Source organism: Kogia breviceps, chromosome 4 (genome assembly GCF_026419965.1).
Source record: "Kogia breviceps isolate mKogBre1 chromosome 4, mKogBre1 haplotype 1, whole genome shotgun sequence".
Classification (NCBI taxonomy): domain Eukaryota; kingdom Metazoa; phylum Chordata; class Mammalia; order Artiodactyla; family Physeteridae; genus Kogia; species Kogia breviceps.
In genome coordinates this window covers 129858691-129871755 of record NC_081313.1, presented here as the reverse complement: position 1 = coordinate 129871755, position 13065 = coordinate 129858691, and the positions used below count along the sequence as shown (strand labels likewise).

Here is a 13065-nt window from a genome sequence, read left to right as displayed (position 1 = left end):
AGCAGCAGAAAGGAGGATTTGAACTCAGGTCGGCCTGACGTCACAGCTCACGTCCTTAATCCCAATGCCAAATGGCCAGCCCTGGTGGTCATGGAAAGATCTGGTCCCTGGCCCTGCATTGAAAGTGGAAATATGAGTCACCGGCCATCCCCAGGGATGGCTGGGGAGTGAGAGGCGCTCAGCTATGGGGCAGAATGTTCCGCCAGATGCTGAAGAGCAGCTGCCAGCACCACTCAGTTTTTCATGCTGAGGAAAGGGAGGAGGAGAGCATGGAGGAGTGGGGGTCACAAGCCAGCGAAGCACAGCCTGAAGGCAGGCCACGACTTGGTGAATAACGTCAGGCTCACACATCTGACCTCCGGAACGCTGAGGGCCCAGAGGACAGGCCTGGGATTCTGCGGGTCTCCCTCTGAAATCACCGAGGCTGCTTCGCTGAGAGAAGTCTTGGGCTTTCTAGGCTCTCCTGGCCCAACTTGGGTGGTGACGTGTGAAATGGGCATTCTTTGCCCACTGATGAAGACCAGGTCTCCATAGACACAGGATCAAAAGAAGCAAGGCTCCAGAGTCTGATGGCTCCGGTGTGGATTCCTGGCTGGGCGACACTGGCCAGTACCTTGGCTTCCTCCTTCGTGCATGAACATTCCATTCTGCAGGGTCTGGAGGGAGGATAACCTGCAGAATGCCCGGCAGCTGCTGGACGTCCAACCAATGCTCCTGACCACCTGCCCAAGTCAGCGAACAAGTGAGTGAACAAGTGAGCAAACTTGCATGGTGTCCAAACAGCCAGCACATAGCAGCCGGTCACCACCTTGCTGGCTGGTCTCCTTAGAGGCATTGTGGCCAACCTTCCTTTTCTGGTTCCAGTTTCCACTTTGCCGCAAGGAGCACTAAGTCTCATCTGGCCTCTTTCAAGGGCTAAGTTGAAGGTGAAGAGTAAGGAAGAGCACAGCCTTTGCCTTTGTGCCCATTGATAGGGCCTCACCTGCCTCATTTTTGATGCTTGCGCTGGTTCTACCTGGGAAAGTTTGGGACTGGCCAGTGTGACTTGGTGGGATCGGTGATTCATTTTGGTCCCAAAGGGAACGAAAGCCCAGGTCTTCCCAAGGCCCCCTCTGCTCTGGCTGGCCTCGTCTCTTGGCCAGGGAATGAGTCACCCACCCCTCCTCAGGGCTGCCCCTGTTTTCACTGTGCCTGGGCCTTCAGAAATCAAACGATCAATTCTTCTTTTTTTGGCTCTTGGGGACAGAAAGGTGAGTATATAAAGGGAGGACTGACAGGAGGAACTAAGCTGCCGTGGGTTCCGTGGCGGCCCCTGAAGGGAATAAATCTCAGGGAAGGAGCATTTGAAGCTGCAGCCACACGGCTCTTCATGACCTCTTTCTCTGCCTGGCTGGAGGGGGGCCCTGCAGCCTCTACCTCCAAACCCTCTCCCCTAAAGTGGAAAAATAACCAACCCTCCACAATCTGCTGGAATTTTAAAAAGTATCCTGGGCGATATAATTTGCCTGGTTCACTAGTCACTGGTTCCCTGTTTAGATAAACCATATGACCTCCCTTTCCTACAAAACGAAGATTGTCATATTGAGCTAACAATGTTGTCATGGGCCACAAAGAAGATGATGAACGTGAAGCATGGAGCACGTGCCCTGGTGGGATAAATCCCCTCCCCGAGTTGCAACAAGGAACCGGGCAGCAGATGGTACGTGAGCTTCTTCTGTGACTCGTGTCTGCATTCCACATTGGGCCTCTGCTTATCTGGAGGTCAGACCTCCTGCCAAAGGCTGGGCCCTCGGTTATCTGGAGCTCAGCTGCAGGCCCAGAGTAATAGGACAGGAATTCTGAGTTGGAACTGAGAGTCACAAAGTCCAAGTTCGTTTCTTTTTTTTTTCTTTTTTTCTTTTTTTCCTTTCAGTTTCTCTTGATTTTATTGTTCTTTAAAAAAAAATAAAAGTATGATACATCTTTTCTTTTTTTTCCATCAAGTACATTTCTTTAAAGCCTTGGCTGAGATGATCAGGATAAAAAGAGGTAGAAGCAGGATATCCTCAGAGGCCATCATTTCAAACACTATGACATGGACTGACTCACTTCCCCTTTCTGGGCCACAGGTGTTTTTTTTTTTTTTTTTTTTTTAAATCAGTAAAACAGAGATAATAATTCCCACCTCACAGGGCTGTAGGGACTTGGGCATGACCTAGTGATTCCAAGCCTGGCTCTTGGGTTCAGATCCCAGCTGAATGAGACCATCTCATCACGTGGAACCTACTTGCTCATCTTCTGGTGGGGATGGTCAGGTTGCTGAGAGGATTAAATGAGATCATCGGAAGAGCGTTCACAGTTGGCAGATGACAGCATTCAATAACTGATAGTTGCCGTTATATCCATCCCTGAGTTTAGTTTCTGGCATATGGCAGATGTTCAATCAATGCGAGCTATTGGGGGGCAGAAGATGCCATTAGCAGAGAAGACAAAAAATAGAACCACAAAGCGTTAGCCATCAAAGGGACATCAGAGGGAGATCACGATCTTATTTTAGATCACCCCTTATTTGACCACAGAGGATGAGGAGGCCCACGGGGGAGAAACACTCATGGGCCTTAGTTTCTTTCTAGGAATCACTGTGTGACCGCCCAGAGCAGGAATGAAGGGGTTCAGGGTAGGTGTCATCCAGAAAGAACCGGAGGGAATCAATAGTAGCAGCAGGGCAATGTCGATACCTTTTCAGAAAGCTCTGTCCTAGTGAGTCAAGGAAGGTGACAGCCCTGCTTTGGGCAGCAACCCAGAAGCAGTATGCGTGTGCAAGTGCATAGCTCAGACACAGCTATTCTAGACAACAACAGCGATGGTTTGGTGAGTGGTGCTTGTGGGCCAGGCCCTTGGCCAAGTATATGCATCTCACGGATCTTCTGTGGGGTGAGTATTGTATTACCCCAGCAAACCGAGGCAGAGAGGGGCTAAGAAACTGGTTCAGGGGCCCCTAGCTAGTGCATGGTGGAGGGGACTCCAACCTAAGCCATGTGGCCCAGAGCCTGTGACTCACCACACAGCCCTCATGTGCCATGACTCACACCTATGTCACACTTCTCACTGCTTCACACTGTTTTCACCTCTGAGATCTCACGGTCAACTCATGTGTAGCCATATAAGGCTCAAGGGGTCCTAGCCTGGGCCCAGCACTGAGCAGGGTCTCATTTGCTTGGCAGGTATTTCCGAGTGCCACCACATGTCAGGACCTGAGTTGGGGCAGGCGAGAGTGAGCGTAAGATCAGGCTTGGGGCTGGCCATCAGCTGGCATGTGGCCTTGACTGGGCAGAAATCAACCTGTTCATGGTCTGTGCCCTCCTGGGCACCGGAAGTAGGCAGGGTGGCTTCAGTGGGAACACTCAGCCTGGCGAGGGATGTGGGCAGCTGGGGTCAAGAGGCAGGGATCCTGGTCTCGACTCCACGTTCAATGATTCACGGTCACCTTGGCCAGCCCCCTGTCCCTCACTGGGGCCTCCATTTTCTCATTGAAACGATGAGGCCAGGGTGAGTGGGGTGGTCTTGAAAGGCCCATTCAGCTGGATGAGACAGTGGGGCTATGACCCGCCTGAGACCCCCGATCTGGCTAGTGTCAGGCTTGGGCTCTAGAATGAGGGTCCAGTGGGTGGCCTGTTCCCAGTCTGGCCCCATCTGGGTCTCAGGCTGTGTCTCAGATGCTTAGTCAGCCCATCACATGTTGGCTCACAGGGTAACACCAAATGTCCCCATGAGTCCCTCCCTCGAGCTGACAACCTCACTCCTCCATCCTAACCTGGGAAAGGTCCCCTGTTGTCTGTGTCCTCAGGCAGATCAACAGCATCAAAACACAGCTGGAGACACTGGGTGGTGCCTTTCAAAGTCTCTTTGCATTTTCTCATTTCAAATTAATAACATGCCAAGTTTTAAGTTAATAATTCAAAACAATAATAAAGGTAGTACTTACAGAGTTGCAGGTGAAGGGGGCCCTTCTATGTGCCTCTAAATCACACAGTGACCCTTTCATGGTATTGTTATAATTATTATTGCATTTTGTGATGAAGGGACTGGGGTTCTGAGAGGAGGGACGATTCTATAAGGTCACAGAGCTGGGAAGTGACAGAGCTGGCAAATGGAGGGTGTCTCATTTCAGAGACCCAAACATCTGCACTGTTCATCCAGAGCCTTCTTTCTTTCAGAGTACCTACTCTGTGCCAGGCACCCTACTAAGTGCTGGGGCACACAGTGAATGGGCCAGGTCTGTTCCCTGTGTGGGTCACAGTCCATGAGAAGCCTGAGAGGTAAGTATTATTACTCATCAGAAGCAAAATGAAATCTCTCTCTGCCTTGGCTCAACTCCTCCCAGCTCTACCATGGACCTTTTTTTTTTTTTAATTTTTTAATTTTATATTGGAGGATAGTTGATTTACAATGTTGTGTTGGTTTCAGGTGTACAGCAAAGTGATTCAGTTTCATATATATATATATATATCTCCATTCTTTTTCAGATTCTTTTCCCATGTAAGTTATTACAGAACATTGAGCAGGGTTCCCTGTGCTATATAGTAGGTCCTTGTAGATTATCTATAAACTCCTAATTTATCCCTCCCCCCAACCTTTCCCTTTTGGTAACCATATGTTTGTTTTAGAAGTCTGTGAGTCTGTTTCTATTTTGTAAATAAGTTCATTTGTATCTTTTTTTTTTTTTAGATTCCACGTATGAGCAATGTTATATATTTGTCTCTGTCTGACTTACTTCACTTGCTGCAACTGGCATTATTCTACCTTGTACCTTGTGACCACTACCTTCACTCTCTGGGTCTCTGCCCCGTGGCTGGAAAATGGTGAAAATATAAATTTCTGCCTTCTGGGTTGTTGGGAAGAATTCATTAGGAAATGCACATGCACCCCCAGCAGTTATGACAGTGGCTGGCCCAGAGAAGGTGCTCAGTACCCTGTCAAAGCCTGCCCTATTCCATCTGCAGGTGTGCTCTGCAAAGCTGCCGTCTCTGTCAACCCCACCGACAGCTGAAGAAACTGAGGCACTGAGGGGCCAAGTCTCTAAGGCCACTGAGTAATAGGTGAAGCTGAGATGGAGCCCTGGAGGGTCCCAGATGTGTGTTCTCTTCCCCTGGAACCCTATGGCACCTGCGTCCTGTGACCCTTCCCCTCTGGGTTCTGGAAGGGAGGCCCAGGAGATGAAGGGTTAGGCAGGTTGCTGGCACCGCAGCGGAAACTTCAGGAAGCACAGGGCTGAGAGGACTTCTAAGAAAGAGGGAGGTGGGAAGGGACGCACTTGTCCTGGCCTGAGGGCCAGAGGTCAGCCAGGCTCCTGGCCCAGAGGCTGGCTCTCCAGGGGCCCAGCCTCCAGCCTGGCTCAGCCCACGCACTCGGCCTTCAAGGCTGAGGCCAGCTGTGATCCACCCCCATCCAGATCCTTTTCCTGGCCTTCCTTGTAGATGCCTGAGGCCGAGGACTGGGGCGAGGTAGCCAGGGCTGGGAAGGAAGCCTTCTGTCCCTGTCACCGCTCAGGTCCTCCGAGAGCACTGTAGGGCCTGTTCAAGACTCAAGGGGTCTTGAGTTTCAGCCTGGCTTTGCCCCTTTTGTGGGGACACAGGTCATGTGCCCAAATGACTCGGAGCCTCAGTTTTCTTGTCTGTAAATGAGGCAAATAACAGTACTGCCACCCGGAAGGCAAGTTCTGCCTTAAGTTCTCTAAGCAGCGGGCATGAAGCAGGTGTCTCAGTGATGTCAGTTCCTGCTCTTATAGGTGGGGACACAAGTGAAGAGACCTTGGCATTCTTGGGGTCGAGGCTGCGATTTCTCAGTGCTTTAGGTCTCCTGGGTGGCGGGTGTCTCATTTAGGGCACATACATTACCAGGGCTTCTGCTCTCTGTCTAGCAGGGGAAACACCACCAGGCAGAGTCCCTGGGACAGTGTGGGTGGGGGATTGACTACAGCCTGGCTTTGGGGGCCGCAGGGTGCTGTGGGCTCCTAAAATGCAAGAGCCTGTGTGGCTTAGGACCAGCACCCAGGTACCCTGAGCCTGGCCTCCATACCCTCAGCAGCGGTAGGGCAGCTTCTGCTGGGGCCCTCAGAACATCATGCGGTGGTTTCGTTAGATAACGGGGCCCTCAGTGGGCTCTCCACACCCCCTGTCTGGAGTTTTCTCTGAAATGCCCAGAGGCAGGGCCAGGTGGCTGTGTCAGAGCGAGGTCACCAGGGTGACTTGGCCCCAGGGCCATGACCCAGTGGAGCCCCAAGACTGGATTCCTGAGGGCCAGCTGGCTCGGAAGCCCAGGACCCAGACTCCTTCCTGGCCCCCAGGACCTGCTCCACTAACTCCCTGCTCCCAGGCTACCCTGACCCTCTGTGGGGTCCGGGCTGCCAACCTGGAAGGGGCCCAGGGACTTTTGAAGGGATTTTGGAGGGCTGAGACAGGCAACTCGGCCCCTGATGGCTTCGGCTCACTGACTCAGCCCGCACCTTGACCTTTCCTTCCCACTGGCTATTTATGGGTGTTTCCTGTCCCCTGAATAGGTAAAGAAAAAGGAAGCGAAAGAAGCTCAATGCATGACTTCTTTATTTTTCTTTATTATTAATTTAAAAAATGACACGTGCTTGGAGTGGAAAATGCCACTGCTTGAGAAGCACATACTCTGAAAAGTGAAAGTGCCCCCCGCCCCAGAAGGGCCCTGTATGTGTTTGGCTGGAGCCCCACCAGCTCTGGCCTGTGTGATTGATTACAGCCCTCCGCCCCGGCCCCAAGATACACACACACACACACACACACACACACACACACACTTTGTATTTGAAAAAAAAAAAGAAAGCAGGGAAGCCACTCTATATGCATGTCATTTGAATGAACATATACTGAGCATCTACTATGTGCCAATTGTTTTTTTCCCTCAACAACAGATACTGGACATTAAAGATAATCCATTAGGTCAGTAGTTTTCAGCTCTGGCTGGACACTGGAATTCCTGGGAAGATTTTTAAAGTCCAAGTGCCAAGGCCTCACTCTAGGCAAGTTATGCTGGAAATGCTGGGGATAGGACCCAGGCTCAGGATTTTGAACCCGGGGGGTCCAGTGTGGAGCCAGGGCTGAGAATCTTGCTCTGGACTCCCCACTGCACCTGGGAGCGGGAGCTGGCCCAGCTCCCGCTGGGTACGTGGTACCCAGCTGTGTGGTACGTGGGCTGGGAGCTAATGTGGCCAGGACTCTCTGCTTTTAAAGCTGACAGTGCTGATTTCTGTCTGGGAAAATGAAAAAACAAAACAAAACTTTTTTTTTTAAGTCAGAGAAATATCCCTTTATTTTCTCATAATGTCATCATGTTTCTCTTTCTCTTTAGGACGTTTACTCTGCCAGGGCTAGGACCTGGGCGCGTTGGAGGTTTTGCTGCCTGTCAGTCAAAGAAAGCTGTCAATTAGGAACTGGAAGATGCTGCTTGCAGGGACCCAGTGACGGTCTGTCCTGTGAAGAGCCTCCCCAGCTTATCCTTGAGCAAGAAAGCCCATGGGTCATCTACTGTGTTCACTTCCACAGAACGGACCCAGTGACGGTCTGTCCTGTGAAGAGCCTCCCCAGCTTATCCTTGAGCAAGTAAGCCCATGGGTCACCTACTGTGTTCACTTCCACAGAAATAATTTTATAAACACTTACCCCCATCCTGGAATTTGGTGTTTTGACACTTGGAGCTTACTAATGGTGTGTGTGTATCTGTGTCTGTGTGTCATGTGTCTACGTGTGCATCTCTGTGTGTACATGTCTGTGCGTAATTGTGTCTCTGCATCTCTGTGTGTGTGTTTGTGTCTGTGTGACTCTGTGTGTGTTTGTGTATCTGTGTATATCTGTGTGTGTATCTGTGTGTGATCCAGAGAATTATGTCTTGTTCACCTTGTGTCCCTAGCAGCCCCCAGCTGGTGTGGCCTGTGGTTCTTGTTGGTAAACATCTGCCAAATAAAGGCCCCTGAATAGGTGGCACTGTTTGTGACACACTGACTCCAGGCCCTCGGCTGAGAGCCTCACTGGCTCTGCCTTACTCTGTCCCCTTAGTGACCCCTGTAGGAGGTGTCACTGCAGAGGTTCAGAGGCCAAGGAAGTTGAGTTGGTGGGTGGCATGGTCACAGTCACTCTGTACTCTGCCTGTCCTTCATTGCCCGGCTCCCTTGCCCTCCAGCAGCTGACCACCAGCCCTGGGGCTTCCCCTGAAGGGCAGGCGCTTGCTTAGCCTGACTCCCTGCAGGTCACGAGACGGAAAACTGTGACCTCAGGGAGCGTGTGCTTCACCTCTCTGGGCTAGGGATATTAGGGGGATGAAACGGTGATCCTGACACTAACTAGCGAGTCTGGTGCTTACGATGCATCACCGTGCTACAGCTTTGCTCTGTGAGCTTGGCTCATCCTCACACGCCCAAGTGAAGTGAGTCCTGTTATTACCCTGTTGACACACGTCTTCTCGGTCACTGCTCTGCCTGCAGACTCCTCGGTCCTGCCCCACTCAGTGCCTGCGAAGCCCTGCAGGGTCTGGCCACCTTGCTTCCTCTCCCCGCCCCCCACCCCAATCTCTCTCCCCTCCCCTCCTTCTCCTTCCCTTCTTTTTCTTCGTATTTTATCATCCAGATACCTCAGCGTCCCCAACCAAGGTTTTCATTGACCTGTCTCTTCTCTCCTCTTTCTATCCTCGGCCAACTTTTTTTTTTTTTTTTTAATAAATTTACTTATTTTATTTATTTTTTTTTTTGGTGCATTGGGTCTTCATTGCTACATGTGAGCTTTCTCTAGTTGCGGTGAGCAAGGGCTACTCTTTGCTGTGGTGCACGGGCTTCTCATTGCGGTGGCTTCTCTTGTTGCAGAGCATGGGTTCTAGGCATGTGGGCTTCAGTAGTTGCGGCACACGGGCTTAGTTGCTCCGTGGCATGTGGGATCTTCCTGGACCAGGGCATGAACCGGTGTACCTGCATTGGCAGGCAGACTCTTAACCACTGAGCCACCAGGGAAGCCCTCGGTCAACTTTTTAAAAGAAAGAATAAGTTGTGTCCACACTGCATTCACACACACATGGGCTTTGCTTCCTTTTGCCCAGCCTTCTCTTAATGACAGGATAAAATTGCATGGTATGAAATACATCGTACTTTGGCTGTGCTATCCCTTTCTTTGTTATTATTCTCACACTCATGGAGGTCTCGATGAAAGACCGCACTAATGGGATCACATTCTCTTTCTGCTTGGCTCTGCCTTAACAATCACTTTTTTTTTTTGGCCTCGCCATGGGGCTTGCGGGATCTCAGTTCCCTGACCAGGGATTGAACCCCGGGTCACAGCAGTAAAAACGCCGAGTCCTAACCACTGGACCACCAGGGAATTCCTCCAATCACACTTTTTCATTACTTTAGCAAGCCTGTGTTGAGTCCCATATGAGCTGGGCTTTGTTCTAGGATTCTGAGAATAAACACTAGGTGTTTGTCCTCAGGAAGCTTATATCGAAGTGAAGAGCCCAATATGTAAACAAATACTCATATTCCACTGGGGCTGTGCTATGGAACTATGGCCCAGAGCGCTCTATGGCCAAAGGGTGGCATCTATCCCAGCCTATCACAATCAGGAAGGGCTCCCAGGTCAGATGTAAACTCAATCTCAACCTGAACCTTGAACTGAAGATTTTTTTTTAATTAGCTTTATTGAGGTATATTTTAAATATCATAACATTTAAGTATAAAATTCAGTGCTTTTTTGGCAATTTTACAATTTTAGAACGTTCAAATAGTCCCCCAGTCAGATCCCTTTCTCATGACCATTTACAGGTAATCCCTGTTGCCACTCAGCCCTACACAACCACTAATCTACTCACTGTCTCTATCAATGCGCCTTTTCTGGACATTTTATATAAAGTGGAACCATACACTATTTACTCCCCTGTGTCCAGCTTCTTTCACTTACCATCACACCCATGAGGTTCATCCATATGGCAGCACCTGTCATTTGTCTGTTCCTTTGTATTACTGTATAGTTCTGGTGTATGGATTGACCACTTTTTGCCTATTCATTTCATTAATCAGTTGATGGACATTTAGGTTGTTTCCAGTTTGGGGCTATTATGAATAATGCTGCTGTGAACACTGACTCACACATCTTTGTGTAGACGTATGTTTTCGTTTCTCCAGGGGGGATACCTAGGAGTGGAATTGCTGGATCACATGGTAAGTTTATGTTTAACTTTTTGAGGAACCACCAAACTGTTTTCCAGAGATGCTGCCCCATTTTATGTGCCCACCTGCAATGTAGGAGTGTTCCATTTCTCCACACCTTAGCTAACATTTGTTATTACGTCGTTTTGATCATAATCATTCTAGTAGGTGTGATATAGATTTCATTTGACATTTGCACTTCCTTAATGACTAATGATGTTCAGCATCTGTTCATGTGCTTGTTAGCTATTGGTATATCTTCTTTGGAGAAATATCTGTTCATCTTGTTTGCTCATCTTTTGTTTGGGTTGTTTGTCTTATTATTGAGCTGTAGAAGTTCTTTGTAAATACTGGATACAAGTCCTTTATGAGATTAAGTTTTGCAAATATTTTGTCCAAGTCTATTGTTTACCTTTTCATTTTCTTAATGGTGGCTCTTAAGCACAGAAGTTTTGAACCTTGATGAATTTCAGTTTGATTTTTTATTTTATAAATCATGCTAAGAAAGCTTTGCCTGACAAAAAGTTTTGAAGATTTTTTTCCCTGTGTATTCTTTTAAGAGTTGTATGGTTTTAGCTCTTACATTTAACTCTATGATCTGTTTTGAGTTAATTTTTGCATATGGTGTGAGGTAAGGGTCTAAGTTTTCCCTTTTGCAAGCAGACAAATAGCTAATTGTCCCAGCACTATTTGTTAAATAGACTATCTTTCCTCCAGTGAACTACCATGGCTTTGTTGTCAAAAATCAATTGACTGTAAATGTAAGGGTTTATTTCTAGACTCTCAATTCTGTTCCATTGACCTGTATGTCAGTCCCACTCTGTCTTGACAACTGTAGCTTTATAGTGAGTCTTGAAATCAAGAACTGAAGGTCCTACAACTTTGTTCTTCTTTTTCTAGAACGTTTCGGCTATTCTAGGTGTTTCTCATTACAATATAAATTTTAGGATCAGTTTGCCAATTTCTGGAAAAAGAAGCCAGCTAGAATTTTGATAGGGATTATGTTGAATCTATAGATCAGTTTGGGGAGTATTGCTATCTTAATACTGTCTTCCAATGTAAGAACATGGAATGTCTCTCCATTTATGTAGAGTTTTGTTTCCCTCAGTGAAGTTTGTAATAGTGTACAAGTCTCGTATTTCTTTTGTTAAATTTATTCCTAAGTATTTTATTCTATTTAATACTATTAGGAATGGAATTATATTCTTAATTTCATTTTTGGCTTGTTCATTGCTTGCTATGTAGAAATAAAATTGACTTCTGTGTATTGATCTTGTATCCTGTGACCTTGTACTTGTTTATTAGTTCTCATCATATGTTCTTTTACATCCCTTAGGATTTCCTACATATAGAATCATGTCATCGGAGAATGAAGACAGTGTACTTCTTCCTTTCCAGTCTGGGTGCCTCTTGCCTGTTTCTTGTTCCTGTGAGGCTTGTTCCTGGTTGGGGGTGTTTGCCTGAATTGTTCTTCCCCCAGCTGTTCCATGGTTCACTCCCTCACCTCCTTAGGTCTTTACTCAAATGTCAACTTCTTGGAAGTTGACAAGGCCTTCTTGAAACTCCCTACTTAAATTGAACCCCTCCTCACACCCCACAGCTCTAACCCTTTTTCTTGCTTTGTATTTCTTCACAGCACTGACCATCATAGACTTTATATCTCTCCCTTCTCAAGGTCCTGAGAGTTCCAAGAACAAATAATATGCCTGGTAGGAGGGCCTGAGCTGGTGCTTAGCCAGTGTTGGATGAAGGAGGGTCCAGAAGGGGCGTTCTCTGGGGCACTCAGACCCCTGCCCCACCCTTCCTGGCTGGGAGGGGAAGGGTCTCCATGCAAATGGGAAGATATTCAGGAGGCAGTAGGTGGGGGTCCCCGGGGAGGCTCATATACACCCGTGCCTGCCTAATCAGCCCAGCCACACCCAGACAGGGCCCAACCTCGACAAGGGGTCTACCTGAAGCTTGTTTGCACTTCATTTCACCTGAATAGAAAATGCTGGCGCTCAGGAGATGGGGAGGACAGAGGTAGGCTCCCAGTGACTCCCCCAGCTGCTGACCGCTAGAGGTGATCCTGCCTTTGGAGACTCCACTCTGCCCCTGGCAACCAGGAAAATACATTCCCTATTTGCATGGGGTTAAGGAATGGGATCTCTTTACACCCCCTCGCTTATCTGGAGCTTGTCCCAGAACTAGGACTGGGGTTAGGCGTGGTGTGTGTGCGGGGGTGATCCCTGAGCCCAGTCTGAGCATAGGTGGGTGGAGGCTGCGGTGGAAAGAGCCTCCAGCTGGATGTCAGACAATTCTGGGTCCCTGTCCTGCTCTGTGTCTTTGCAGCAGAATGAACTTAAGGCCTGAGAGTCAAGCCCTGGGTGGGTTTCCACCTCCATCAAATAGGCCTGGGGAAGCCCCCTCACCCTGGGTGGGAGGTTTGCTCCCCTCCTCTGGGTCTCCATTTCTTCATCTGTACACCCAGTGTAAGAATACATCCTCCATACAGACACTATGGAGGACAGTATGGAAGTTCCTTAAAAAACTAAAAATAGAGCTACCATATGACCCAGCAATCCCACTACTGGGCATATACCCTGAGAAAACCATAATTCAAAAAGAGTCATGTACCACAATGTTAATTGCAGGTCTATTTAAAATAGCCAGGACATGGAAGCAACATTAAGTGTTCATTGACAGATGAATGGATAAAGAAGATGTGATATATATACACCGGAATATTACTCAGTTGTAAAAAGAAACGAAATTGAGTTATTTGTAGTGAGGTGGCTGGACCTAGAGTCTGTCATACAGAGTGAAGTAAGTCAGAAGGAGAAAAACAAATACCGTATGCTAACACATATATATGGAATCTAAGAAAAAAAAAG

The 13065-nt window shown here is 48.3% G+C and overlaps 1 long non-coding RNA gene across 1 annotated transcript; it reads left to right on the top strand.

Annotated features, from left to right (window-relative positions):
• The first annotated feature begins 303 nt into the window (after positions 1-303).
• On the top strand, positions 304-7697 carry LOC136794174 (uncharacterized). The gene is made up of 3 exons (XR_010840552.1): positions 304-742; positions 4197-4298; positions 7357-7697. It is a non-coding gene; the product is annotated as an uncharacterized lncRNA (long non-coding RNA).
• Positions 7698-13065: the final 5368 nt, after the last annotated feature.